This window comes from Phocoena sinus, chromosome 6 (genome assembly GCF_008692025.1).
Source record: "Phocoena sinus isolate mPhoSin1 chromosome 6, mPhoSin1.pri, whole genome shotgun sequence".
NCBI lineage: Eukaryota > Metazoa > Chordata > Mammalia > Artiodactyla > Phocoenidae > Phocoena > Phocoena sinus.
The window spans coordinates 110544910-110572197 of NC_045768.1; the positions used below are offsets into that span (position 1 = coordinate 110544910).

A 27288-nucleotide genomic window follows, 5' to 3' on the forward strand; every position below is an offset into this window, starting at 1 on the left:
TTATTTTCTGAGGAACCTCCATACCGTTTTCCACCGTGGGCTGTACCAACTTGCATTCCCAGTAACAGCGTTAGGAGGGTTCCCTTTTCTCCACAACTTCGGCCACACTTGCTATCTTCTGTCTTTTTGGTGAAAGCCATGCTAACAGGTATGAGGTGGTAACTCACAGAAGTGCATTTTCATTTAGCACGAGATATCTGCTGAAGAATTAGATGTCATCTCTCCATAAACATTATGTGGGGGGATATTTAGAAGAGGGAAATTTCTGGGTTGTCCAAAAAGTGAACTTTCAATTCTTTGAGAGATGGTCCAAGCTGTCCAGATGGTGGCAATTTCCTCCTCAAGAAGAGACCCTTTGGCGGCTTCCCTGGAGGTCCAGTGGTTAAGAATCCGTGCTTGCACTGCAGGGGGCACAGGTTCAATCCCTGGTCGGGGAACTAAGATCCTGCATGCCACGTGGCACAGCTAAAAATAAGTAAATAAACTAAAATAAGTTAAAAAAAAAGAAAAAGAGAGAGAGAGAGATCCTTTGAGGCAGAGTGCGAGCACTGTGGTGGTTCCGTGCCTGGATTCTTTATTCTGAGGACAGTCTTTTCAGTCACCAGTCAGTCCGGTAGGGTGGGTTAAGACCTGTCCCTCAAGGTCACTGCGCTATTACTCCCGCATGTGAGACATTTAGTGCAGTGCCTGTCACACTGAAGAGCCCAGTGTATCATTCATACTGTCAGAGAATTCTAATAAGAAATTCTAAGAGAGATTTTTTCCCCAGATGATGGTAAATGTCAAAGAATCTATTCTTTCTTAATATCCCCAATTTATTCCCGTAGTTTCTGGTGTCTCACTTTGGTCTATAGAAAGGAGGCTATCGCCAAATCCATTAAAATAGAAACGTTCCAAACTTGGGCAAAATAACTGAATCACACATGCTACCCAGTTTTAATAATTTACCACAAATCTAAATTTATTAACTATTCCTAAGATAGTTTGCCCTATGCATTATTTATGGGGTCTTTCCCCTTTGGTGGACTGCAGCTGTCCTATTAATTTTTAATCAAGTCATGAAATTTTGTAATTCATTCTTAAAGCCAGGTGAATAAAGAGAGAATGACCTCTAGGAAACATTATGACAATGCATCCTATTTCTCAGAACACATTGACCATCCATTCTAAATACCAGATCTCAAAATAATTTTAAGAAGGATAGTTAGGACATGTCGTACATCCAGTTCCTCTGAGTAGACTTCGAGCTTATTTATAGCTGTAAAAGCCCACATTTTCTGCCTTTAGAGAAGCCACCGGGAACTGAATATTTATGATCCTGAGGCTGCCTCACAACTTCTGTGTTTTCCTCGGGGCTTTCACCCAGCCTGGAGGAGCAATGGAAAGCGACGCTCTGCTCTCTGCAATCTGCCAAGTGCTAAAACTATTTTCCCCGAAATGCAGTCACATATTACCTTAGCACTGAAATGCATAAATTGGAAGGATCATGAAAGGAAAAGTTCAGTAGCTTCAAGGAGTGATTAACAAGACTTATTCACTGGAAAGCACCCGTTCAGGCTGACTTACAAAGCACCTCTTACCAAACACAGCAGGTGCACGTTTCAGGTTCAAAGTCTTAGAAGGTGTGGTGTGTGTGTGTGTGTGTGTGTCTGTCTGTCTGTTTATTTTTGTAGACTAAAAGCAGACCTCTATGAAATACAGATCTTTTAAAAGAAGTTTCTGTTTCAGTTATAAGAGAAATAATTACTAGGGATAAAATGTACAGTACACTGACTATAGCTAACACTGCTATGTGGTGTAGTACAGAAAAATTAACAGGGTAAATCCTAAGAGTTCTCATCCCAAGGAGAAAATTTTTTTCTTTTTTTAAAATTATATCTACATAAGCTGATGGATGTTAGCTGAACCTACTGCAGTAATCACAATATATGTAAATCAAACCATCATGTTGTACACTTTAAACTTATACAGTGATGTATGTCAGCTGTTTCTCAATAAAACTGGAAACATGTTTTAAAAAAACACAAAAGAACCAACCAAACCAAACCAACAAAAAATAAATAAAAGAAGTTTCTGTTTCAGCAGATTCCACTTAACAGCAAAAAAATTCACTTATACCTTGAGTTAGAGTCAACAAAACTGGCTGTACGTATAGGGTTTGTCATTTATTTACTGGCTTCATCACCCTGAATCGATCACCAGAATTCTCAGAGCTGTAGCCTCTTACCTGGAAAAGGAGGGTTATAATGTTACCTGCACCACAGAGCTGAGGATAACGTGACAATGGGAAGTTCTCGTAAGAAACCGTTATACTGTTGTTTCTGTTATGTGCGTAAGACTGAAAGTGAAGCAAACACAAGTCACGTTATCTTGACCACAAAGGGGAGAGGCCCAGAAACAAACAAAATATAGATGATTTAAAGTGCTCTGAAAAATGCATATATGATTGGATCCTCTAAAGAAAAAAATTATTCCTAGAGGTACATAGAAACTCAAAGGACAGCACAGAACAATGTGTCCTATTTCTGTATTTAGGAAAGGGCACAATTCAGTCACTCACTATCCCAGTGCACAAGGTTTTAATACAGTTAAAAAGGAAATAAGTGTTTACTAGTGTTTCCCTCTAGTTTTTGCCGGTTTCCTCTATAGACATTTGCTTGTGTACATTGTTTTATTAAAACAATCATGTACGTAGCTGGCGTTCTTGCCTTCACATCTAATGACTATGTTGCCAGAATATCCTCTTTGTGTGTATATTCTTTTGGAGAAAATAGTGTTGCAGACGAAGCTCCGGAGCGGGTCAGAGCATCGCTTCTCTCACTCCGGTGTGCGTTTGTGTATATGAATCACCTGGGGACCCTGTTAAAACGAAGGCTCTGATTTAGTCGGTCTGAGTGGGACCTGAGGTTCTGTTCGGGTGATGTGGTGCTGCAGGACCACATTGGAGGAGGGAGGGACCCCGGAGGACGGGACCCCGATGGTCCATACATCCTCACTGCTTGGAGGCAGCTGGTGCGCTGCGGAGCCTGGCAGGCTGGCGGATCGGGCGGTGGGTATCTGAGATCAGGGGGGCACGATGACCTCACCTTAATTCTCTGCGTGGGGAGGATTGATTTGCTCACAGAAACCTAATCTCCACAGGATTCTCTCTGACATAGGGTGGTATAATTCTTTTGAATTATCAGTCAAGTTTCTAACATGGACTTGGAGTTCGCGGACTCTCACGTCATCTCTTTGGGGAACCCTCATCAAGGATAGCGCTGTGTTTCCCATGTGACTCTGCCAGAGGACGAGAAGCACTTGAGCCTTGGAGGGCAGATTACCTGTTGATTGCCTGAACCTGAGACGGGCCTGGAGCGGAGGGATGGAGATGATGTGAAGCCAGAAGTAGACTCCGCACCCTGCCCCCCACCCCGCTGTTCTCTAACAGTCCATGAAAGCAGCCAGTTTTTTTTTTTTTTTTAATTTATCTGGGAAAGTTATAGAAAGGATAAACTTCTTATTTCCTTGTAGGCTCAGAAAGAGAAGTCACTGTGACCTAGTGTTTTAAAATATGGAGCAGTGGCTGGGGGAGAGATGGGTGGATGAGAAGCGGACCTAAAGACTGGTCTGAGAACTCGAGGAAAGTGGCTGAGAAGAATTTTCAGTCCCTTCTTCTTGACAGTGAGGCATTCTGCACAGCACTGCTGAGGGTTCCAGACTCTGGGGTTTATTCTGCTAATTAATTTCAGCTTAGTCCTTTCTTTGTGCCTTGGGGTATTGCCATAATAGAGGTCCCTAGAAGCCTGAATAAACAGATAAATGGATGAAGAGACTGGGACTAAATGAAACGGGACTACATTTTCCCATTTTTCCAAGCACTACATGTCTTGAGTGCTGTATTGGCTAAGGCTATGATTTTAGCAATTGAGACATCTATAATCAAGTAGAAATGCCTGTGAAAAACAAGTGAGCAAATGCCAATGATTAGTTAGATTTTAAACTAACGAACACGATTTACTAAATGACTGACTTTGGTGTTTCATCTTCCAGATTTTTCAAAACTGCACCTACATTAATCTTGTTGAATTTTTTTGTTTCCATTTCTGCCCTTCTACATACCTCCCCCTTTTTGCCTATTTATGGTGATTTCCCACAGTATGTTCACCTATACATCTGAAAATTTGAGAACTCAATTGTTGGACTGCTTACTATGTTCAAGACAGTATCTTAAGTGCTATAGGGGATAAACGTCTTGTCAGGGAGATACACATATGCAGGTAACTTCAATATTGGTAAGTATCGTGGGTTTCACAATTTTCTCTTTGAACAAAAATGAATTGACTTCAACCTAGAATGAGCACGAATTCACAGAGTAATAAGCACGTTACTAGTCAATGAAGACAATGGGTAGGGTTCGGAAATGTCGAGTCTGAAGAGTGAGATCATTTCAGGTGGAGAAAGCAGCATGAGGAAATGCAGAAGGTGGAACATGAATCATGTGTCATGGGGATTAAAAGTAGTTCAGTGCGGGCTTCCCTGGTGGCGCAGTGGTTGAGACTCTGCCTGCCGATGCAGGGGACACGGGTTCGTGCCCCGGTCCGGGAAGATCCCACGTGCCGCGGAGCGGCTGGGCCCGTGAGCCATGGCCGCTGAGCCTGCGCGTCCGGAGCCTGTGCTCCGCGACGGGAGAGGCCACAACGGTGAGAGGCCCGCGTACCGCAAAAAAAAAAAAGTAGTTCAGTGGAAGAGCAGACACATGATGGTGAGAAGGATAAACATTTGGGTTTTTTTTCCCAGGCTTTGGCTATTATGAATAAAGCCATTATGAAAATTCACCTCCAGGTTTTTGTGTGAACGGAAGTTTTTCATTTCTCTGGGAAAAATGCCCAGAAGTACAATTGCTAGATTATTATGGTAAACTCATGTTTTGTAAGAAATGTCAAATTATTTCTCAGAGGGGCTATACTATTCTTCATGTCTATCAGCAACATATGAGTGTCCCTCACCAGCAGTTGACACTAATCACTATATTTTATTTCAGCAATTTTGATACAAGTGCTATCATAAAATTTTGCCAGTAAATATAAACTTACAACAGAATTTTTAGGACTACGTAATATTCCATTTTATGTGGGAACTAACATTTCTTCAATCAATTGCAAATTGATGAGAATTCAGGTTTTTTCCCACTGTTATAAACAACAGTCCAAAAAAGCATACATCTACTTGTGTCTGGTTATCTTACTGATTAAATTCCTAGGAGACAGAAGGCTGGTGTGTCCTTTTTTTTTTTTTTTTATGGCTTTTGATACCCCAGCATTCGATCTGAGAGTCAAAGGCTTGGGTTTGAAAATTGATTCCATCAATAATACCTATATGGTTTTAGGCATGCTGTTTAATCTCTCTGGATTTTGGTTCCTTCCTATGTAAAAAGGGGATGATTGTTTGTTTCCTAAGACTGTTGAAAGTACTAGTTAGAATATTTTGTATAATGTAACGCTCAAGAATCTTGAGCGTGTACTCATTAAACACGAGGTCTACCTAGACTGAACCTCACACAGCGCTTTGAACAGCGTAGATGGAAGTACACTCATGTAGTTTATTTCATGCATCAATTCTGACCAGTGTGTTGGGCAACAGCATTGAGAAAAATCTTGGACTCGGCAGGAAAAATGCTCAGTGTGTGACCCCTCAGTGGATTCTTCTACCGTGGGTAGAGAAGAGAGGATAGAGAAGTACCCATCCTGAGTGAGGTGTATCACTTAGCAAATGTGATTGTCAGAATATGTCATCAGGCTGGAGCCGTCTTCCTTACCCTAACCTCGTGCAGAAGAGCATGCAGAGTCCTGTAGTACTTGGAATATAGGAAGTTTTCTCCAAAGGTGACCGTGGTATCAGAAGATGAAAACTTTTCTACCTTTAAGTTGAAGGGATGTTTGAGTGGATGAATATATGGAAGCTACAGAAACTCAGAAATGGAGAACATTTGACACCTTGTTAAGAATTTAAAATATGGTAACTACTTAGAGGGCATTCCTTAGCAATGACTCTTCATGTGTCTCATTAGTACACATAAAATATGTCATCCATTTTCACAATTGTTGTCTTATCATTATTATTATTTTTAGTGGGTTCAGTTTTCAATCTTGTGTGAGTCCCACTGTCACTGGTGTTCACAGGACTCCACCAGGCCATGCATGTCACCCATGGGGACAGCTCTGTCTTATATCCAGTCTTTCCTTTGTCTCCTTCCCAAAATGCCTCTGGTCTCTCCCCCATTTAACTTCTACAGTTACTTAAGAGGTCCATTCAATTTCTTCATACTTTTCCATGACCTTGATTTCTCCCTCTTATGGACCCTAATATGTTTTACTTATTTAACACGTATGTATTTTGGGGTCATCTAATTTATTGCATCATTATTTAACATTCAAAAAATATATATATGACCAAATTTGAAGGTTCTTGAGAACAGAAAAATGGTTTATGATTTCTTGTATTCCCCAGCATCTAAGTTAGATATTTTAGAATAGCTGCTAAGTAGATGTTAATTGAATAAGTGCCCTTATAAACAAAGGCATGCAAGTGAAATTGTGAATGAGTGAACTAGTTGGAAACCTGGGATCTAGAAGTAAAAGCTGTCGTACTCAATAATATCTGATGGTTTACATTGGGTTGGCCAAAAAGTTCGTTCGGGGTTTTCCCGAACGAAATTTTTGGCCAACCCAATATAATGAACTTTCTGCTCATGTATAAAAATTTCTTAACTCCGTTTTAAAGGTTTTGATCTTGTTTGCTGTGTTGTCAAGCTACTGAAATAGCTAATAACTGGGTGGATAAAGATATCTTTTCACTCCTAGCAATTTTTGTGAAGAACGGACAGCTATCTCTCTGTATTTTTGTATTCATCTAAAGTTGGATGAGCTGGCCTTGCACAGTTGGGGGTTGGCTTGCATGATTTCTGTTTGTGGCAGATGAGTGAATCCGTGATTTGGGGAACGATTTATCTCCTGGAGGTCACGAGAATGGCGTCTGTGTAACGCCTACAGTTCAAACTAGTAACACAAAAGAAAGCCAACCTCTGCTTCCACCAATTTGTTTTTAAAATAAAGAATAATGCTATCAGTCAGCTGGTAGTTTTTTGTGAAAAATCATCCTTCCTGCTGTGTGTGGCCAGTGTTTCACCAACTGCTTCATTCTGTTCAGTTTACGTGTCAAGGGCTCAGCAGCTAACTAAATCCTTAACAAAGAGAACTCAACTGTGACACTGTCCCTGTCCGTTTCCGACTGTAATATCTTTGGTTGGAAGTTGTTACATACTGCGTAGTTATGGCCAAGTGACAGATAATAAGAGCCATATCTATTCTAGTAAAGCTGTGAGATTACTTTTTCATGGCTTTCCAACCAAAATAAATGCAAATTGTTTTTCAAGGTTCAGTGTAAAAAGTGTTTTGAGTTAAAAGAGTTAAATGAATTATTGTACACGCTTTGGCACATTGATTCTAACAAGTGACATCGTCATGTTGGCTGCAAACATTTCCAGTTGCCAAAGTATTTTCATATTGCCTTACAAGGACGTGATGGACCACTTTCCATCACCAAGTAAAGCACATGCATATGAGAGAGAATGAAGTCTCTCTAGCCCTGGGATCTGGGCTCTGCCTGGCTCTGAGGATGTGACCACAGGACATTATGATTCAAGAAACAGAAGTGCCCCTTGGAGGACAGGGCAGATGCCACCTTGGGTTGTGTTTCTTTGGCTCTGATGATGTTTGATGTTTGGCTGGATTAGGTCTCTCTCCCTGGGCAGAGTCTCTCCAGCCCACCCCACATTTCTCACAGAAGCTGAGCTAATGAGAGGAAGAAGAACAGGGGACGGGCTCACAGCCCTGTTTCACACTTTGGGGAAGTGTGTTTAAGAATTAAAGGCAATATCATGAATATCAACTTTAAAAAAAGTTATTTATTTATTTGGCTGCACTGGGTCTTAGTGGTGGCATGCAGGATCTTTGTTGCGGTGTGAGGGATCTTTGGTTGCAGCGTGTGGGATCTTTTAGTTGCGGCATGCAGGCTCTTAGTTGCTGCATGCAGGATCTAGTTCCCTGACCAGGGATCGAACCTGGGCCCCCTGCATTGGGAGCACAGAGTCTTAACCACTGGACCACCAGGGAAGTCCTAATATCAACTTTATTGTATAGGAGAGGCTCAGATTTTTCTCCCCCTAATTTCCTTCTCTTAGCTCTCGGGGAACACTTTCAGGCAGGATATCAAATTAAAATCTCTGTTTGCAAAACTTCATGGAATTGACCAGGTTAAAATGATTTTAAATGTCACATTCACAAAGCCATCAATAAAGGCCCTTCCAAGTGGGGAGAAAGCACTGCCCCAGCTCACTCATTGCAAAGGCATAGCTGAGTCCTGCTAGCACTTCCCATATACACTGACCCAAAACAGGATAGCCAATAAAATACAGGGCACAATATTTGGAACGTACTTATACTGAAAAACTATTTGTTTATCTAAAATTCAAATATAACTGCTATCCTGTATTTTATCTGAAAACTCTAGCCCAAATTCCTTTACAAATTTTCTACTAGACAAATGGCTGTTTTTGAGCTTATCCTTGATTACACTATTTCATATTCTGTCACCTTGATTTTATGTATATTAGATTCCATTGGTTTATTGTACATGACACCAACTTCTACTAAGAATTTGCCACACTAAAAAAAGAAAAATTAATGGAATCAACTTTACCTTCTTAAGAGACTCTAAGGTTACCATTCTTGTAAAATTGCATTTAGTGATCTAAAATAAGACCTCAGTTTGGTTTCTGTTACATTATCTTATATAGTAAAATAGAATAAATCTGTCAGTCAATATTCTACATCCTGTCTGTTCATGTTTTATCTCTCCAGCTCGGTTATTATCTACCTGGTTAGGGATTCTGTGCTTCTGTTCACCAAATGTTGAGGGTCATATGACCATCTCCTCCCTTTGTTATTTATCTTCCCTTTTCTCACACAAACTTTAGTTTGTTTGTTCTGAGAGTTTTAATTTTGTGAAATTGAATTTTTCCCATCCTTTCCCTCCAGGACATAAACAGAGGAAAAGGCTCTTCTTAGGAAATATACTGAAGCATGAGGAGAGAATACTGTATGCTCCAGAGTTACCCTGAGGTGAGTTGGGGGTAGTGAATCAGAAGGGCTGGGTGTTCCAGAGTTACTTTCCCTCTGAGGCCACTGTGGCATGATGGGAAGGACACTGGACGTGCCATTCAAATCTTTACATTCAGGTCCTTGTCCTGAAACCTAGTAGTTATGTGTTCTTGCAGTAATGACTTGATATTCTGAATTTCACTCTTCTCGGCTATGATATAGGAATCATAATATATCCACAAATAACTGCTCTAAGAAATACAATAATAGTCGGGAAAGTGACTTATAAAGTATTATACCATTATGAGATATTAATTTTTCTATATTAAATTACAATTCATTATTCACAGGATAGTGTTAGAAACTTATAGATACAGATATAGATATACTTTATATATGTCTATACCTATATATCTATACATCTTTATATATATCTATATAACTTATAGATATAGATATACTTTTGTATATATACGTCTATTATACGTACAAAACAGCATCTGCCTTAAGACACTGATGTTGTATATTCTTCACTAACTGTTTTTAATTCATCTTGAATAAAGTGATCTAAAACATGTCATAGAAGTTCTTTTTGCCATCAATTAGATCAGTAAAATCTGCTTTTCAGAAGAAATTAAAACAAGGGTAAGAATACCACAAAGGATCCCAGAGACTTCAAGAACACAGTTTACTTTTGATAGAAAAAAGAACCACCAGAATAAGGTTTCATTATTTACCAGGCATTAACAATTGACTAATTCTGCTTGATTCCCTTAATTACCCTCCACGAGCTACACCGCAGAAGCCATACCTCCATTCAGAGCCTGGGAAAAGGGCACCCCCGGGTCTCTTCAATCACAAGAGACATACAGCTGTGATGGGAGTGAGGCTAGAGTTTCTGTCGATAAGATGGAAACTTCTCTGTGTCTCTATGCTCAGGGCCACTTTCATTCTGTTTCCGACTCTGCCATGAAAGAGCCCAGCCAGGGCTGATTATAATTCTGTGCTGAGATGCATATACTCATCTCGAATCTTTGTCTCAACTGATTAGTGTTTGGTAACCCCTGCATTCTACAGGGAATCACGCATTTCCATCCATGCTAGACATAAAATATCTGTTTTGACAGTCTTTGATTGTACTTAAATAGTACAGATTTTAAATAATCAAAGAGGGCTTATGTAATAAAGTTTGAGGTCTCAAAAGTGCTTTTCTGTCAGCAAGGAGGAGAAGGTTTTTTTAAAAAATAGGATCATAAAATGATAGAACTAGAAGATAGCATGGAGATGCCTAGACTTAAGCACTCAGTTTACAGATGGAAAAGGACATACAGAAGGAATAAAAGAAGCTAGAGTGGCTTGCCTAAATTCATATATCTGGTTAAAAAAACTAGTATTTTGATCTCTTAGATCCCAATTAATTTTTCTTTCCAGTACAACTTTTAAACCTTTTAGATTCCTTCCTTCCTTCCTTCCCTCCCTCCCTCCTTTCCTTCTTACTTTCTTTCGTTCTTATTACTATTATTATTTGTTATGATTATTATTTTATTATTTATTTAGGTTAATAAAGCATATACTTGGAGTCAGATAGGCTTTGTTCAAATTCTGGCTCAGTCACTTATTAGCTGTGGAATCTTAGGTAAGCTGTGTAGCTTCCCTATGCTTCAGGTTTTCAGTTATAAAATTGGAGAAAATAACACAATTTATCTCATAGGGATAATAAAGATTAAACGATCAAAGAGTAAAACATATGTAAAGACTGTTTTCTGAGCCTGGCTCAAAAATATTGGTCATTATTATTATGAATCCACTTTAGTGTAGATTTTAAGAATTAAATTAATAAACTTAAGGTATGCTAAGTGATTCTTTTATCTCACATATTAGGATGATTAAAAAGTCAATGCATAGTTTTAATGGGAAAATATAATTAGATCAAAATTACCAGAATTCAGCTCCCAAGATTGTTGTAAGCGGTGAAAATGTGAAAGTAATCATAGATAGTTATGTTTGAGGGAAAACCTGAGAAAAGAATAAATGATTGAGAGAAGATATGGAAGTCATATATATTTTTTTCAAGAGAACTGTGGTACAATACTCAAATAGATTTGAATCGTATATCTGCCCCTTAAAAGTCATGTCATCTTGGGCAAATTCCTTAACTCTTCGTGCTGGTGTTCTTATTTCCCCTAGCTTTACTGAAGTATAATTGACAAATAAAATTTTTTATATTTAAGGTATACATCATGATGATTTGATATATGTATACACTGTGAAGTGATTACTACAGTCAAGCTAAGGAACACATCCATTGCCTCATAGAGTTACAATATTTTTCTTGTAGTGAGAACACAAGATCTATTCTCTTAGCAAATTTCAAATATACAAAACCATACTATTAACTATTCTGTGTTGGTGTTCTTATCTATGCCACATGGGATAGCAGTCAAAATTAAATAAGACAACATATATCAACTATGTACAGTAGAAAATAAAGATGATAATAATAGGTCAAGGAATAGAGTTGGGATAAATCATAGTAGCACCCAGGTCAGCATCTAATGGTGGAGAAACATTACATACTCATAGATGCAGTGTCTAGAAAAATATATAATGCTTTAGAAGCACAGGTATAACAGGTCACCTGGTCACATTTTAGACCAGGGACTAGCCAACTCCAAATCCTATCTCTGTGACCCAGAGGTTTAGAATGATTTTTACATTTTTGAGTAGTTGAAAAAAAATCAAAAGATGAATGATATATTATGATATGTGAAAGCTGTACAGAATTCAGATGTGACTGTCCCTCACTGGAGTTTATTGGCATATAGCCATGCTCACTCCTTTCATGTTGCTCATGGCTGCATTTGTTACAATGGCAGAGCTGAGTGGTGGCAACAGAGCATATCTGGTCCACAAAGCCAACCTTATTCACTGTCTGTGCTTTTACTGAAATCATCTGCTAACTCCTGTTTGAAACTGAAAAATCACCTGTGAGAGAATGTATTTTCATCAGACCCAGAACCAGAGACTGATATCACAGAAGAATGCATCAGGAGAGAGGAGAGCCGTTCCAAATTCCGCAAATAAACCAAAGCAGATCAAGAAACAGTTGAGGAGAGTTGTTTATGCCAATGGCTGCTCCCAGTGCGTAGGAAAGAAGATGGTAGAATAATGGTCTTTATGAAAGAATGGATATTCTTTCAAAGAAAAGGCTAACAAATGGGCAAATGTTTTCTTAGGAAGGAAATGTGCTTCTGTCTTCCCTATATCCCATAGCTTAGGCTGTTCTTGATCCTCTGCACTAGAGGTTGGACTCCCTAGAAAGCAATCAGATCACAGCCAGTGGGCAAATTGCCCCACAGTTGTTTGTGGCTGTTGAGGGAAACAGACCGTTTTTGGAAACTCTGCCTGAGAATCTAGCATTAGGAGATTAAAATGTCTAATTTAGAAAAAAACAACCTACAGAATGGGAAAAATATTTGCAAACCATACCTCTGATAAGGGGTTACTATCCAAAATATATAAAGAACTCATAGAACTCAATAGCAAAAAACCCCAAATCATCCAGTTAAAAAATGGGCAGAGGACCTTAATAGACATATTTCCAGAGAAGATATACAAACGACCAACCCAACAGGTACAGGAAAGGATGCTCACCATCACTCATCATTAGGGAAATGCAAATCAAAACCAGGATGAGATATCACCTCATGCCTGTTAGAATGGCTGTCATCAAAAAGACAAGAGCTCAAAAATGCTTGCGAGGATCTGGAGAAAAGGGAACCCTTGTGCACTGCTGGTGGGAACGTATTAGGTGCAGCCACTGTGGAAAACAGCATGGAGGTTCTTCAAAAAATTAAAAATGGGACTACCATTTGAGCCAGCAATTCCACTTCTGGGAATGTATCTGGAGGAAGTGAAAAACACTATGTTGAAGAGTTATCTGAAACCCCAGGATCATAACAACGTTATTTACGGTCACCAAGACACGGAAACAACCTACGTGTCCACTGACAGATGAATGGATAAATAAATTATTGTATATATAACAATATTATTCAGCCATAAAAACAGAGGAAATTCTGCCTTACAACCACATGGAGAAACCTTGAGGACATTATACAAAGTGAAATAAGTTAGAGAAAGACAAATACTGTATGGCCTCACTTACGTGCGAAAGAAAGAAAAACACAAAATCTCGTAGAAAAAGAGATCAGACTTGTGGACACCAGAGGTGGGGCGTAAGGGTAGGGAGAAGTTGGATCAAGGTGGTCAGAAGAACAAACTTCCAGTTAACAAGATAAATAAGTAGCACTAGGGATGTAATGTACAGCACGGTGACTATAGTTAACACTGCTGTATTGTGTATTTGAAAGTTGTTAAGACAGTAAATCCTAAGAGTCCTTATCACAAGGAAAAAAATTTTTTTTCTTCTTTATTTTTTTTGGTATATGAGATGACAGATGTTAACTAATTGTGGTCATTTCATGATGTATGTAAGTCAAATCATGCTTAAATGTATACAGTTCTGTATGTCAACTGTATCTCAATAAAATTAGGGGAAAAGGCTCACGTGAGGGGTTGGTTGCACTAAATTAAAAAATGTACGCAAATTAGAGACAAAACATCCCACATCACTCTCTTTTCCATATACCCTGTTCTATACCAGTTACCCCAATACTATGTGAATTCTCCTTTCCCAACACATTTGCTCAATCTGTTTCCTCAAACGGAATTTTCATCCTTTGCTATAAAAATCTTTTCCAGCTTTCAAAACCCTATCAATTTCCTCCCTTTCGAGAAGATTCTTCCTGTACGGCAGTTAGAGTTGTTCCTTCCCTCTTCTGTCTTTCCACACTTCTTCAGATGCACCTCTGTTTCATTCTTTATTCTGTTCTTCTTACTTGGCTCATTTGGCTCATATGCATGGCCGCACCCATTACTGGACCATAAACTCCTTAAGGACAAGACCGGGGCTGCCGTTTGCTGCCCCCTGTCCTTAAGCTGAGTATTTTGAGCGCGGTGGAGGCCTAATGAATAGCTATTAAAATGAATTGCTAAAGTCATTTCTCCCCCTTTCCCCTTTTCCGTTTCTCCAAGGTGGAGCTGTCCTCAAAAAAAGTGGCAGGGAAAGTAATGAGTGCTATTAAAAATCAAGGGGTGTTGAATTGGGTCGAAGGGCAATACAATCCCAAGTCTCTACATATTAAAATATTGTACAATTAAGCCTAAATAATTCTCACTGTGTAAAGAGCAATTAGCACACATTGAACTAGTCATTAAACATGAATATAGAAAAATGTTCTCTTCTGAATAGCTGATTTGTTTCTTAGAGCAGTAAACTTGGAGACATTTTTTTAGTTATTTGTTGGAAAAATCAGCTTTTTCAGGGATAGACACTTAGTTAGCTAGAGCAGGTGATTAACTCCAAGAAAATAACATGTTGATCCCGTGAGGCGAACCATTGCTTGCACAGATTATATTTAGCATTTCGGGTGTTTAATTGAACTCTGAAGTAGAACCGGAACAGGATGGATATAAAAGCAAAAAAACATTGTATCTGGCATAGCCAACAGCACCTTTTAAATCTCATCCCCTTAAAGGTGGAAACATTAGCAGCCCCTGCACCCAGATGGCCTAATATCTTTTAACTTCAAAATGAAGGGTCACACTTGAGAGCCTATTTTTGATGCAAGCAGATCTTTACGACTAAATTCTAAGCAGTTGCTCACATAGAAATCACTCAGGAGAAAACAGAAAGCGACCACAGTTATAAAAAAGAAATGTGCGTGGATGTGTGAAATGAAGCTGCCAACCACCTCATCCTGTTGGTTTCATTCTGAGGGGTGCCCATCAATTTTATGAGTCAGATGGAGAGCAGTGCCTGTTAGGATAATGCATGAATAACCCATATTTTTAAGGGCATGCTTTGTGTTTTACATAATAAAGCAGAACCAAGTAGAAAATTACTTGCTCAGTTTGCCTGAGACCAAAATTCGGTAGGAATCGGTTACCTGGCTGATGGGACGTAAGCTCCAGAGTGGTACCCATCGGGTCTGTGAGACAGTCCAGTCATAGGTAGCTGTATTTTCACATCCTTAGAACAACAAATATTTATGAACGAGACCATTTTGTGTTGCTTCGTGAATTCTTTTGCTAGAGGTAGAGAAGTGAGACGTCATTTTTTCCTCTCTCAAAGGGAGATCTATATAATTTAAAATAAGACTGGAGAAAAGTCTTCCACTTGGCAAGGAATTAAAGCTGGATATGTCCTTCTTAGTGTCTCTCCACATTTTGTAAATGTCCTTGTATTTTTTTGCTCATTACTTGATTATGAAGACTTTTCAAAAATCAAATACTTTACATGGCTAAGTAGTAAAAGTTTAATTTAAAAGCATCGGACCATGACATAATTTTAACTTAAAATGAGCCTCCTGGGTTAAGCAAATTCTACTTTTTTTCTGGGTCACAAACTATCGTATACTTTCCTGTTTAAAAACATTACTTTGGGCCACATCTAAAATTCTTTCATTTTTCTCTCTCTCTCCTTCTTAGAGCTAAGTATCTAACTTGAGATTTTAAACTTTAGCTGCTATTAAGGAACCCAGTTTGAGGGCAGACGTCCTTTCTCCTTTGGGGATGTACGTACCTCAGGGTTCAGAGATGATAGAAAGCACGAAATATTGAGAAAGTGGAGCTGGAGAAGGGATCCTCCAGGGCTCAGTGACTCCTTACTTATATTTGTCTTTGCCCAGTGCTGAGCACAGTGCCTTGTACGTAATGAAAACTCAGTAAATATTTGTGGAATAAAAAAAAAACAGGAATTGGGGCATGTGCCATTTATTAGTTGTGTGGCCTTGGGCCACACACACAACCGCTTGGACTTCAGTTTTGATTTCTTTTATCTGTGAAGTGATGATCTTTCAATTACATGGTCTATTAAGTTCCTCTTAAGTTTCAGCATTCTGTAATTCCATAAAAACTTAACTTGGCCATAACAGGAAAGAAATGACTGCTGAAGTGGCAAAAAACACACAAAAGCCTCAACTGGAAGCTTTCTTTTTTTTAAACGATTATAGAATCTAATCTCCCCAAGCAACAATACATAGCCTCCTGGACTCTTGGTGGACCACCTATGAGCTCTCTGTTCATTTACTTAGAGGAAAATTCATATAAAGCTGTATCTTAAGGTGGATTATCTTTGGTAACTCTCGAAATGAACACTTTGATTAAACAGGAAAGTAGTGTCTTGATAAATGACTATTACTGTGCAGGTCAGCCTTAGATAACAGGCAAAAACTGAGTGGACCTTTATTTTTATGGTTGCTAAACCACACTGAGCTCAATTCAACCTAAAATCAGGCAAGAGGACTAATAAGTCTGAACCCTTGGTTAGCAGACCTAAACAAGATTATATTCTAATTGTCCAAGGAGTTCTCCAAGGCAAATCAAGCTTCTGTCAGCCACCCCTCACATACTCAAGTTCCTGAAAGTAATTAAAAAGTAAAAGATTTTCATTTTAATAAAGCTGTAATGTGTACTGGTGTCTAAAATTACCCACAGTCAATTACACAAACACCCAGAATGATTTTTTTTTTGCTTTCCTTGTCACCAGTAAAAGGCATGAAATAAATACTATTGCATTTTACCTTCACAAGAATATTTTGAGATTAATTAAAATAATATGAGTGAGACATAATAAGAATAGAAATTAAAAACTGTCGTATTACTTTTTTAGTTCTTATTCTCTACTATACTAAGCATGGTAGAGATATTACCTGTAATTCCTGTGACAACCCTGAATGATAACTTTTCTCCCCATTTAATATAAAATTGAGGTTTTTTTGTTTGTTTTTTTTTTTTTGCGGTACGCGGGCCTCTCACTGTTGTGGCCTCTCCCACAGCGGAGCACAGGCTCCGGACGCGCAGGCGCAGCGGCCATGGTCCACGGGCCCAGCCGCTCTGCAGCATGTGGGATCCTCCCGGACCGGGGCACGAACCCGTGTCCCCTGCATCGGCAGGCGGACTCTCAACCACTGCGCCACCAGGGAAGCTCTAAAATTGAGTTTTTGAGAGCTTTGTCCATTCATAGTTACATGATCAGTAAGTTCTAGAGTCATGATTTGAGCCAGGTCTTTAGGGCTCCAAATTCAGTGAACGTTACAAGTTTATTAACATGAAAGTCAACTCCCTGGACAACTAGAATACAGTCTGGTTTAGGTCTACTCACTGAGGGTTCAGACTTATTGGTCCTCTTCAGAAGCTAAAGCAAGCCGCCAACATAAAATTTAGGGGAAATCTATATCTTTCTTAATTATTTCACTAGAGAGTAAAAGGAAAGCTAAGCTCATTGCATCGAGCCACATGGATGAAACAACAAAGATTGAATGAAATAGAGGAAAGAAATCAGTGACCGCAATTCTGAGCCTTGATCTCAGGAAACACAATGGTCACACACAATTTCTACATAGCTGGGTGCTGATGGGGTCAGATTAATGCCAGATGCTCCAACACTGCAAATGACAGATTTTGAATTTAATATCTCAAGACATCTTAATGCTCAACAGCTATATAACAGACCTAAAATTATATGATAAAACTCATTTTCCCCCCAAAATATTTTAGTGTTTAATACCACCACTTTCTGAGTTTGAGTTCTCAAATTCAGGACTTCAGTCCAGTGTGGGAGGAAGTTCATCCTTCTCAGCTGCCCTCGAACTTCATCCACATGGCTCTGCTGTGAAAACCCGCTCAGATAGGAAACTGGCGCTGCACTGCCTGCGGCTTATTTTCACTTCCCTTTGAATCATATGATGAACATCTTGAAGTGGGACCAGAGGGGAAGATGGATGCAGACTTTGAGTGGGAGCTTTCTTCTGTCACTTTAGATGGTGAGCTGGACTACCAAGAGAGAGAAAAGATGCTTTTATGGTTGAGGGAGGCCAATAAATGGTGAAGCTAATTTGAAGCCGTGCTTCTGACTAGGAATAAAATAAGTCACGCAGGCGAGAAATCAACGCTCTTTACGTTATGGACTAGAGCTCTGCCAGAGGGGGGTGTATCCGAAGTCTCCTTACAATAGTAATGAAAGGACAGCGATTTTGCTCTCAGCTTTTAAATGAAACCTCTTCATGGCCTAATTGTGTCAGCTGCTTGATCCTTCTCTTTCCAGGACACCCTCCTGGAATGGATGACACCCTCCAATTATGTGGCTTCTCTCTGTAGTGTCCTCAAAAACCATTTGAGACGTCAGTGTTGGGAGTCTCTCTCATTAGAGGGTTAGCTCAACATAAAGGGTTTCTGTAACCTTTACTATTTGAAATTTAGCCCTTGGATTCTTGTGACTGGTCATGTTCAATTCATTTTTTAAAATGGAATTCATTCAATTTCATTTCACTCAAGTTCCTAGTAGAGGATATTAGTACCGCGAAATATATCAATGGCAATAATTCTCAAGAACGATATGGTTTTTCTCATATCTTTTTTGGTTTCTAGAGAGTGAGTTCAACTCACAAAGTACCTTAACTCTCCAAATCCCATTTTAATGACCCAAGACACATAAAATCTACGCTTAAGTCTTAGACAAGAAGAAAGGCGATCATCAATAGGTCACAGTCTCTGAGGCATTTTGGTTTCAGATGAAGCCATTGTGATTTCCTGGGGGAGGGGGATCTGGTGAGGGGTTCTCAGCACACAATTCAGCACTGGAAAAGCGGGGGGCGAGGGGCTTTCCTTCAGAAGTTAGAGTGTTTTCTGAGGGGTCATGAGACCCTCCAAGTGGTAAGCATGAGGATCCCCAGTGGGTACCTGGCAGCTTAGGTCAAAATAAGGATTTGCAGGTTCTTGCTAATGGCTTACGTGGAGCAGGTAGGGGAGACAGGATTCCAGCGCTGCCCCTCAAACTCCTGACCCCCTGTGTTCAATCAAACGCTAATTTAGGAGCTGCTGGGCAGGGTCTGGACAGGTGGAATTAGTGTCACTAAATCAGCTGCCCTAGAAATGGGGAGATTATCCTAGAAGACTGGGGTGGCCCAGTGCAAGCACATGAGTTGCTTATAAGTAGAAGAGTTGCTCAGAGGACTGCAGGGGGAGAGGGAGCAGGAGAGACCCCGCGTGTGGGGCAGGCTCGGCCAGTGCTGGAGGCTGGAAGCTGGAGAAAGGTGGCCCCCAGCCAAGGAATGTGAGTGTCCCCTGCAAACTGAGAGACCTCAGTCCTACAACCCCGTGGCACTGGATTCTGCCAACAGCCTGAGTGAGCTTGGAAGCAGACCCATCCTCAGATGCCCCAGCAAGGGACACAGCCCTCCCTCCACCTGTGAGCCCAAAGCAGAGTCAGCTGTGTGGGACTTGTGGCCTCAGACTGCGAGATAAGAAATGGTTATTGTTTTAGGCTGCTAAGTTCTTGATTTTTACAGGGGTGACAGAAGGTGAATACAGCAACTGACTCGTGCTTTGTCACTTCGTGTCCCTCCGCTCTGAAGGCGTACTGAATAACATGGAAGATTTGTTGCAGGGAACGCCTGATATGGGTGAGACAGAGCCGGAAGGAGAAGGGTATGGCGCTCAGGTAATCTACACACCTGTGACAACAGACCTGGAGGGGAAAATGAAACAAACATACAAAAACTCACCCTAGCAGTGTATCCCCTTAATATTGAATCTTCTTAATTCCTTGCCTAGTTCCTCTTGGGAGCTATAGCTCTAACCAAACACAGATGCCCCTAGGGTTCTCTCTGCCACCCACAAGAAGTGAGGGAGGAGGGAAGGGTGGGCATGAAGGGCAGGGGCCAGAAAGGAACAATTAAAGGGTTTGGGGAACACGGCTTGAATTCCACTCACAGAAGTTGGACTCATCGTCCCCCCAGGATTGACCTGGAGGTGATGGCTTTGGAGAGGAAGCGGGATGTTTGGGCTGGAATGCCCACCAGTTGCCTACTTTTCTCTACTATATTCAAGATGATTCCCACCTACCTTCTGGAGTACAGTACGGGTATCGCTGGAGGGCAAGGGCGATGGTTACTTTGCACAGTTCCTGCTGGGGTCCACAAGAGCTGCAGATACTACTCAGCTTAGAAACTTGCTTCTCAAACTTTGAAGGGCATGTGTACTGTGACTCCATTTCAGTTTCCAAACAAACCATCATTCATGTGAATGTAAAACTCCTTCTATCTCCTTGTTAAAAGTTTCCTTGGTCCCACAGCAGGGATCCTGATTAAGATGTAGGGTGAGGGTGGAGAATGCATTTCTAGCAAGTTCCCATGTGATGCCAATGGTGAAGGTCCAAGGAACACACTCTGAGATGTCACTGGCCTAGACTGCTATTTAGAAATGACAAAAACAATCATGGAGCATATGATGGGAGCTCCTTGAAAAATTTGGACAATGATGAGAGATCATAGAACAAGTCCCCTAAAGAATTAATGGCAAAAGAGAACAGAAAAGAAAAAATAACCATCATCATTCACCACAATATTTGAGAGGTTCTTTACTGATAACATAAAACCTTATGTGAAAGAAGCAACTGAAGAGGAGAAATATTTTTTGAAATTAAGAAAAAGTGATTGCTAGCAAAAAATGATCAGATTCATTGAGGGGCAGAATGACCACTTTTCTAATTTCAATTTAGTTGAACTGGAAAAGGAATTTGAGGAATACTCTTAGAAGACAGAATAAAAGGTAATAGAGATATTTTGAGAAAAATGATAAACTCTGAAGAATTGAGCTAGGCATACCAAAATCTACACGGTAGTTTTATCCAGGAAGAGAAGGAACAAAGGAAAAACTACAGTTAAAAAAATTGAAAGAATTTCCTAAATTGAAGGAAAAAAATCGAGTTAGATCTTAAAGATTCTTCTAACCCCAGTTAAAAATAGTAAAGAAAGTATTATTATTTCCAGGTGCAATTTCTAAATTCTAAGAATAAAGAAAAAAATTCCAAACACTTTCAAATAAGGAGGGAAAAAACGAAAACAAAACGACACCCCCAGGGCTTCCCTGGTGGCGCAGTGGTTGAGAGTCCGCCTGCTGATGCGGGGGACGCGGGTTCGTGTCCCGGTCCGGGAGGATCCCGCATGCCATGGAGCGGCTGGGCCCGTGAGCCATGGCCGCTGGGCCTGTGTGTCTGGAGCCTGTGCTCCGCAACAGGGAGAGGCCGCAGCGGTGAGAGGCCTGTGTACCGCAAAAAAAACAAAAACAATAAAACGACACTCCCAAAACAAACAAACAAAAAACAGGCCATCCACATTGGAAAGAGAATCAACCGGGTGTCAGATTTCTCATCCTTAAAACTAAATTCCTGCTGCCAAACTTGTTCCTACCTCCAGAGCACTCTGTTTCCTTTTGCCTTGAGGCTCTTGTCCAGACGGTCAAACGTCTGGGTCTTTCTCTTCTTCCAGGTACCAGGTCACACAGCAGCTCCTTGGAGAGAGAAGCTGACCCGACCGCTGTCTGAAATGGTCCCCATCACAGCCTTCTAGGCTCACACCTCATCTCACTCCCTTCACAGTGCATCTTGCTGTCTGAAAGGATTATTTGATTCATTGCTCATGTGCCTATCTTTCTCCAGACAAAGAGAAGATCCTGCAGGGCCTTGTCTGGTTGATTTTATTGTGACTCCTCAGAGGCTGGATCAGTGTTGGACACCTTGTCCACGTTCAGTAAGTATTAGCTGAATGAATCAATGGATGGTCCACTGTATCAGTGAGGCAGAAACAATCACCAGGGTATCTTAGGAGCTTAGTGCAACAGAGCTTGTCAGTCATGCAATCTACACATTCATTCCAGGTACGATGAAGGCTCTGTTCCAGCTTCCCTATAAACTATGAAACCCCAAATACACTGACAACCATGGCAGAAAGAAAAAGAATGGCAGACTGCATTATGGTTCTCCAAAATTCCACCCCAAAATGACTCTGGTCCTTCCTGGTCATATTTCACTACCCAGAGCATCACTTGGCCAGATCCAACTTCACAGGGACAGGAAAGGACAGTCCTACAAGGTGTCAGGGAAAAATACTTGGAAATGTTTGGTAACTAGCAATGATGATCGCTGCATATAAATGAAAACTGTTTCCTCTGCTTTTCAGAAAGTGGTTCCCCCTTCCATTTAGATCTCAGCTGGAATGTTCTATCCGTAGTAAAACAGGTTTTTTGGGTTTTTTAAAATCCCCTGAGCCTGTTGCTTCTGAAATTTAACACGAATGTGAATCATCTGGGGGTCCTACTAAAATGCAAGTCTGGGTGGGGCCTGAGATTCTTCTTTCCTAACTGGCTCCCAGGTGGTGCCAATGCTCCTGGTTTGCAGACCTCACTCTGAGTAGCCAGGTTTCAGGAGACTCTGGATGCCTCTGTTATACTCTCTCAAATAACCAGGCATCCTTCTTTATAGCACTTCTCTTAGTTTGTAATTAGACCTTCATTTGCCTGAGTATTTGAGCATCTACTTCTCCCCCAGACTCTGAGCTCCATGACATCAGGGAATATCTATCCCCTCCCTGTGATGAAGGTGCTTGATTAATAACAGCTGGACTTAAAAAACGGCTGAGTTCCTAGATTTCTAGGGATTGTCCATATTTCTAGGTAAGTCCCAGAAGCACAGGAACTTTGCTGGAGCAGTCAGTGGCCCTGAAATCAGCATGCAGTCTTTGGAAGGTGCTATGGTCTGAATGTATACACGCCCCAAATTCATGTGTTGAAACCTAATGCCCTAACGTGATGATGTTGGGAGGTGGGGCTTTGCGGAGGTCATTAGGTCATGGGGGTGGAGCCCTCGTGAGGCGTTAGTGCTCTTATAAAAGACGGCTGGGAAAGCTCCCCTGCCTCTTCCACCGTGTGAGGACACAGTGAGACGTCGGTTGTCTGCAATCCAGAAGATGGTCTTCGCCGGAACCCGACTACTGTGCAGGCAGGATGACCTTGGACTTCCAGCCTTCAGAACGGTGAGCAATACATTTCTGTTGTTTATAAGCCACCCGGTGTGTGGTATTTGTTATAGTAGCCTGAACGGACTGAGGAGGGACTTTGTGGCGAAGTACTCCTTTGAGCCCTGCCTATATAGTGGATGTATATTAGCATATATTTGTAAGGACTCTTCCTTTTGGTACTTGGACACTAAAATGTCACAGTGTTAGCTAAGATATTTGGTGAAAGCAGTAATTGGTCTGTGAATGCTGCCGGGTTCTCATCTTTTATGTTCCTAAAGTTCATTTGGTTATTTCCAGCGTTGTCAATTTACTCACTGTATTAGAGTCCTCCAGAGAAAGGAACCGACAGGGCGTATGTATGTATATACGAGAGCACGAGAGAGCGATCTACGTTAAGGTGTTGGCTCGTGGAGTTGTGGAGGCTTGGTGAGTCCATAGTCTGATGCGGGAGGCAAGCAGGCTGGAGACTTGGGAAAGGGTTGCAGCCTGTCTGCCCTGAGGACTCTTTCTCGCTCACGGAAGGTCAGTCTGTTCTAGAACCTCAGCTAATTGGATGAGGTCCATTCGTGTTACGAGGGCAATCTGCTTTATTCAGAGTCCACGGATTTAAATGTTAACCTCACCCCCAAAACACCTTCACAGAAACATCTAGAATAATGTTTTATTAAATACCTGGGCATCACGGCCTAGCCAAGTTGATCCATAAGATTAACCATCGCACTCACCTTTCACCCAGTTAAGGATGAGTCGGGTCTCCTAGTGACGATAGCTACCTTAATAAGCCAGTTTTGAAATCTCTAAAGTAGGTCAATTTCATATTCATCTGCGATCTGAGTTCATTTAGCACTGTTACTAGGACTTATTTTTAACAGCCAGCGCTGGCTCAGAGGGAAGAGGACAAGCGAATTACCGTCTCGTTTGAGGTAATATTCATATTTCTTCCTTCCTCTCGAGCGCCTTTTAATTTTCTGCTCTAATTTATAGCATGATAATTAGGAGTGCTGATGATACACTCGAGCACGGTGTGTGCTTATGGGTAAACGGGGCCGTGACTAGACCGTGAACTTTGGGTTCACGGGACTTTGCAAGGTCCACATGCTCCGCCCTGGTAGGTGAATGATGAGCGGCTGCTTGAACTTCATCGCTGTGAGCCAGACCTGCAAAGGGCAGGCCGCTGAGCAAAGCTTGGGAAAGTAGGGACAAGGGCGCCCCCCACTGCTTCAATGAGAGCCCTTCTCCCTCTGGCTCTGAGGTTCCCTTCCTTGAGGTCCGCGTCTCAGGTGACAGCTGTGAGGAGAGATGCTAATGACCGTGGAAGGGCAGCACACTTGGTGCTTTTGACTTCTGGAAGGAGATGAAACAGATGTCTGCCTGTCTGATGCTTCAGTTCTGTGGCCTGACGGAAGTGCTATCCAGTATCAAATCTGGAGGATGTTCTAGTGGGCCCTCCTGTCACACGACCCCCAGGGCGAGAGGGTGGTGTCCGTGCTGGGGACCAGCGGTTATAAAAGAGGACAGGAAGGAGTGGTTATCCTAATCCTCAACAACTGCGGCTTTACTTTGTCTCGATGTAAACCAACTTTGTGATCTTGCCTGAGCTGACGAAACAGGCTTTTACACAGACAGCACGCTTTACAGAGAACAGCAGACTGCGACCCATTCCTGAATATACTGAAAGGAAGCAAGAAAAGGAAGGCTGAGGCTCGAGGAGCAGAAGACGAACTAGCCCAGCGGGGAAGTTCACGGGCTTGGTGTGAGTATCAGTCAGGAAGCAGCCAGAGAAGCAGAGCCAGTTCGAGCAATATTGATACTGATTTCGATTTAGAAATGTGTGCGAGGAATTGGCTTGTGCACTTGCGGGAGCTGGTGACACGAGTCCAAAATCTGCAGGGCGGCCAACAGGAAGGGCAGGCTAGGACTCCTGGAGATCAGTGGACGCTGTTGTCCACAGGTGGGATTTCTTCTCCAGGGAAGCCTCTGCTCTAATAAGGCCTTTCGGCTGATTGACTCAGACCTGCCCAGATTATCTGAGACAATCACCTGGACTTAACATCACTTCATTACGGACTGGCATTGCATCTATGCAATACCTTCACAGCAGCAGCGTCTTAGATTAGTGCTGTTGGGATAGCGGAGGACTGTAGCCCAGCCAAGTCGATGCCTCAAAAATAAGCAGTGTTGAGGGACTTCCCTGGTGGTGCGGTGGTTAAGAATCCGCCTGCCATTGCAGGGGACACAGGTTAGATCCCTGGTCCGGGAAGATCCCACATGCTGCAGAGCAGCTAAGCCCGGGAGCCACAACTACTGAGCCCGTGAGCCACAACGAAACTACTGAAGCCCGTGTGCCTAGAGCCTGTGCTCTGCAATCAGAGAAGCCACCACAATGAGAAGCCCACGCACCACAACGAAGAGTAGCCCCCACTGGCCGCAACTAGAGAAAAGCCCATGCGCAGCAACGAAGACCCGACACAGCCAAAAATAAATAAATAAAAAACCATTAAAAAAAAAATCAGTGTTCAAAAAGCCCGACACTTACATATGCACGTCTGTTTGAGATTTATGCCTCGGGCTCCTTTCTTTGTGAACTGAGAAAACTATAGTGTCTACATCATAGGGTTGTGTGGATAGGATTAAATTATCGAATACATCTATGCAGTTTACAACAGTCTGGCACAGAAGAGCAGTCGGTACATATTTGGCATTGTTAAACGACTTCTACTCTTCCAATCCTTCTCATCTCAATTATTGAATTTCATGGTCCTATAAACTCTTCTAAGCATGAGATTTTTTTCTTATTTATTTATTGGCTGTTTTTTTTACACCTTTATTGGAGTATAATTGCTTTACAATGGTGTGTTAGTTTCTGCTTTATAACAAAGTGAATCAGTTATACATAAGTCCCCATATCTCTTCCCTCTTGCGTCTCCCTTCCTCCCACCCTCTCTATACCACCCCTCTAGGTGGTCACAAAGCACCGAGCTGATCTCCCTGGGCTATGTGGCTGCTTCCCACTAGCTATATATTTTACGTTTGGTGGTGTGTATATGTCCATGCCACTCTCTCGCTTCGTCCCAGCTTCCCCTCCTTCCCTCTCCCCCACCCCATGTCCTCAAATCCATTCGATGCAAAACAAGTAGAGAGAATTTAAATGATTTGTCATCAACATATCTGCTGGAGGTCATGCAACCAGGGCTGGAAACCGTGTTTGTTCTATTCTGGTGCTTTTTATAGCTGAGATGGATGTGTCACCATGGGTGTTGCTGCCATTACCAACATGAGGTTTTTCAGAACTTTTATGTCATTTCTACATAAACCAAAATAAATCACAGTTAGTTACCTGTGTTACAAAACCCAAGGTTTAGCTGGAGTCACCCCATCTTTTTGGATTTCAATGCAGTTTGATTCAGACTTCCATCAGTGTATGGTGAAGAACTGGGCGCCCTTCTGTTGTCATGGGGGATTCTCGGGAGGCCACTCCTGGCTTTGTCCCTTTTCTTTTTCCAAGTCTGAAATGCAGCCCCCTTGCCCTGGTGCCCACCAAGGCATTTCTGAGTGCAGTCGACCTTGTGGAATGGTAGCAAAGTGGTTTTCTACACGGACAGGCCACAGTTTACCTTAACCCGCGCGAATCTGTTGCTCTTCCCACAGACTGTCCCTATTACGTGTAGCTTTGACCCCCTCTCTCTTCCTCTGCCCAACTCTCTTGCTGCTAATCCACACTCTTATGTTCCAGTTACTATTTTTGTAGCGTTGTGACCGTGTTTTCGAGGGAGGTTAGGTGCTAGGAGTGAGTTTGTTACCGACCAAGGTTCTTGGACTCTAATCGGTAGAAACTGCTGAGACCAGATGAGAAATTCAGGCAAGGCTTTACTGGGACTCAGGCTGCAGGGAAAACAAGGAACAGGTACGCTTGTTCACTCCCCGAGGGGGCGGGGAACTGGTCCCTTAAACGGGGTGAGCGTGGGGGCGGATTGGTGGGTTGGGCTGGGGGAGTGGCTTAGGAGATCTGCCCATCCTCCCGGTGGCGGTGTGTGCAGGGGGCATGCGCAGTACCCTGCTTTTGCTCTGCTCTTCAGCAGTGGCAGCCGGGTTTTTGGTCTTTTTGTATCTTGTCCGTGATTTGCCCCAACTGTACATGCACGCAGTTATTTTTAGTCCCTTTAGAGTTTCTTTGTATCTGTTGCTTGGGGAGACGTCTGTCCAGGTACAAGCACAGCAGCAAAGCATCC

At 41.8% G+C, this 27288-nt stretch overlaps 1 protein-coding gene and 1 non-coding gene across 2 annotated transcripts in view; both read right to left on the minus strand.

The window, feature by feature from the left end:
* GALNTL6 (polypeptide N-acetylgalactosaminyltransferase like 6) overlaps positions 1-27288 on the minus strand; it is a 1139747-nt gene that overhangs the window by 295834 nt on the left and 816625 nt on the right. The gene's annotated exons all lie outside the window — the stretch shown is intronic.
* On the minus strand, positions 8081-8153 carry TRNAG-CCC. Its single transcript has one exon. It is a non-coding gene; the product is annotated as a tRNA-Gly (tRNA).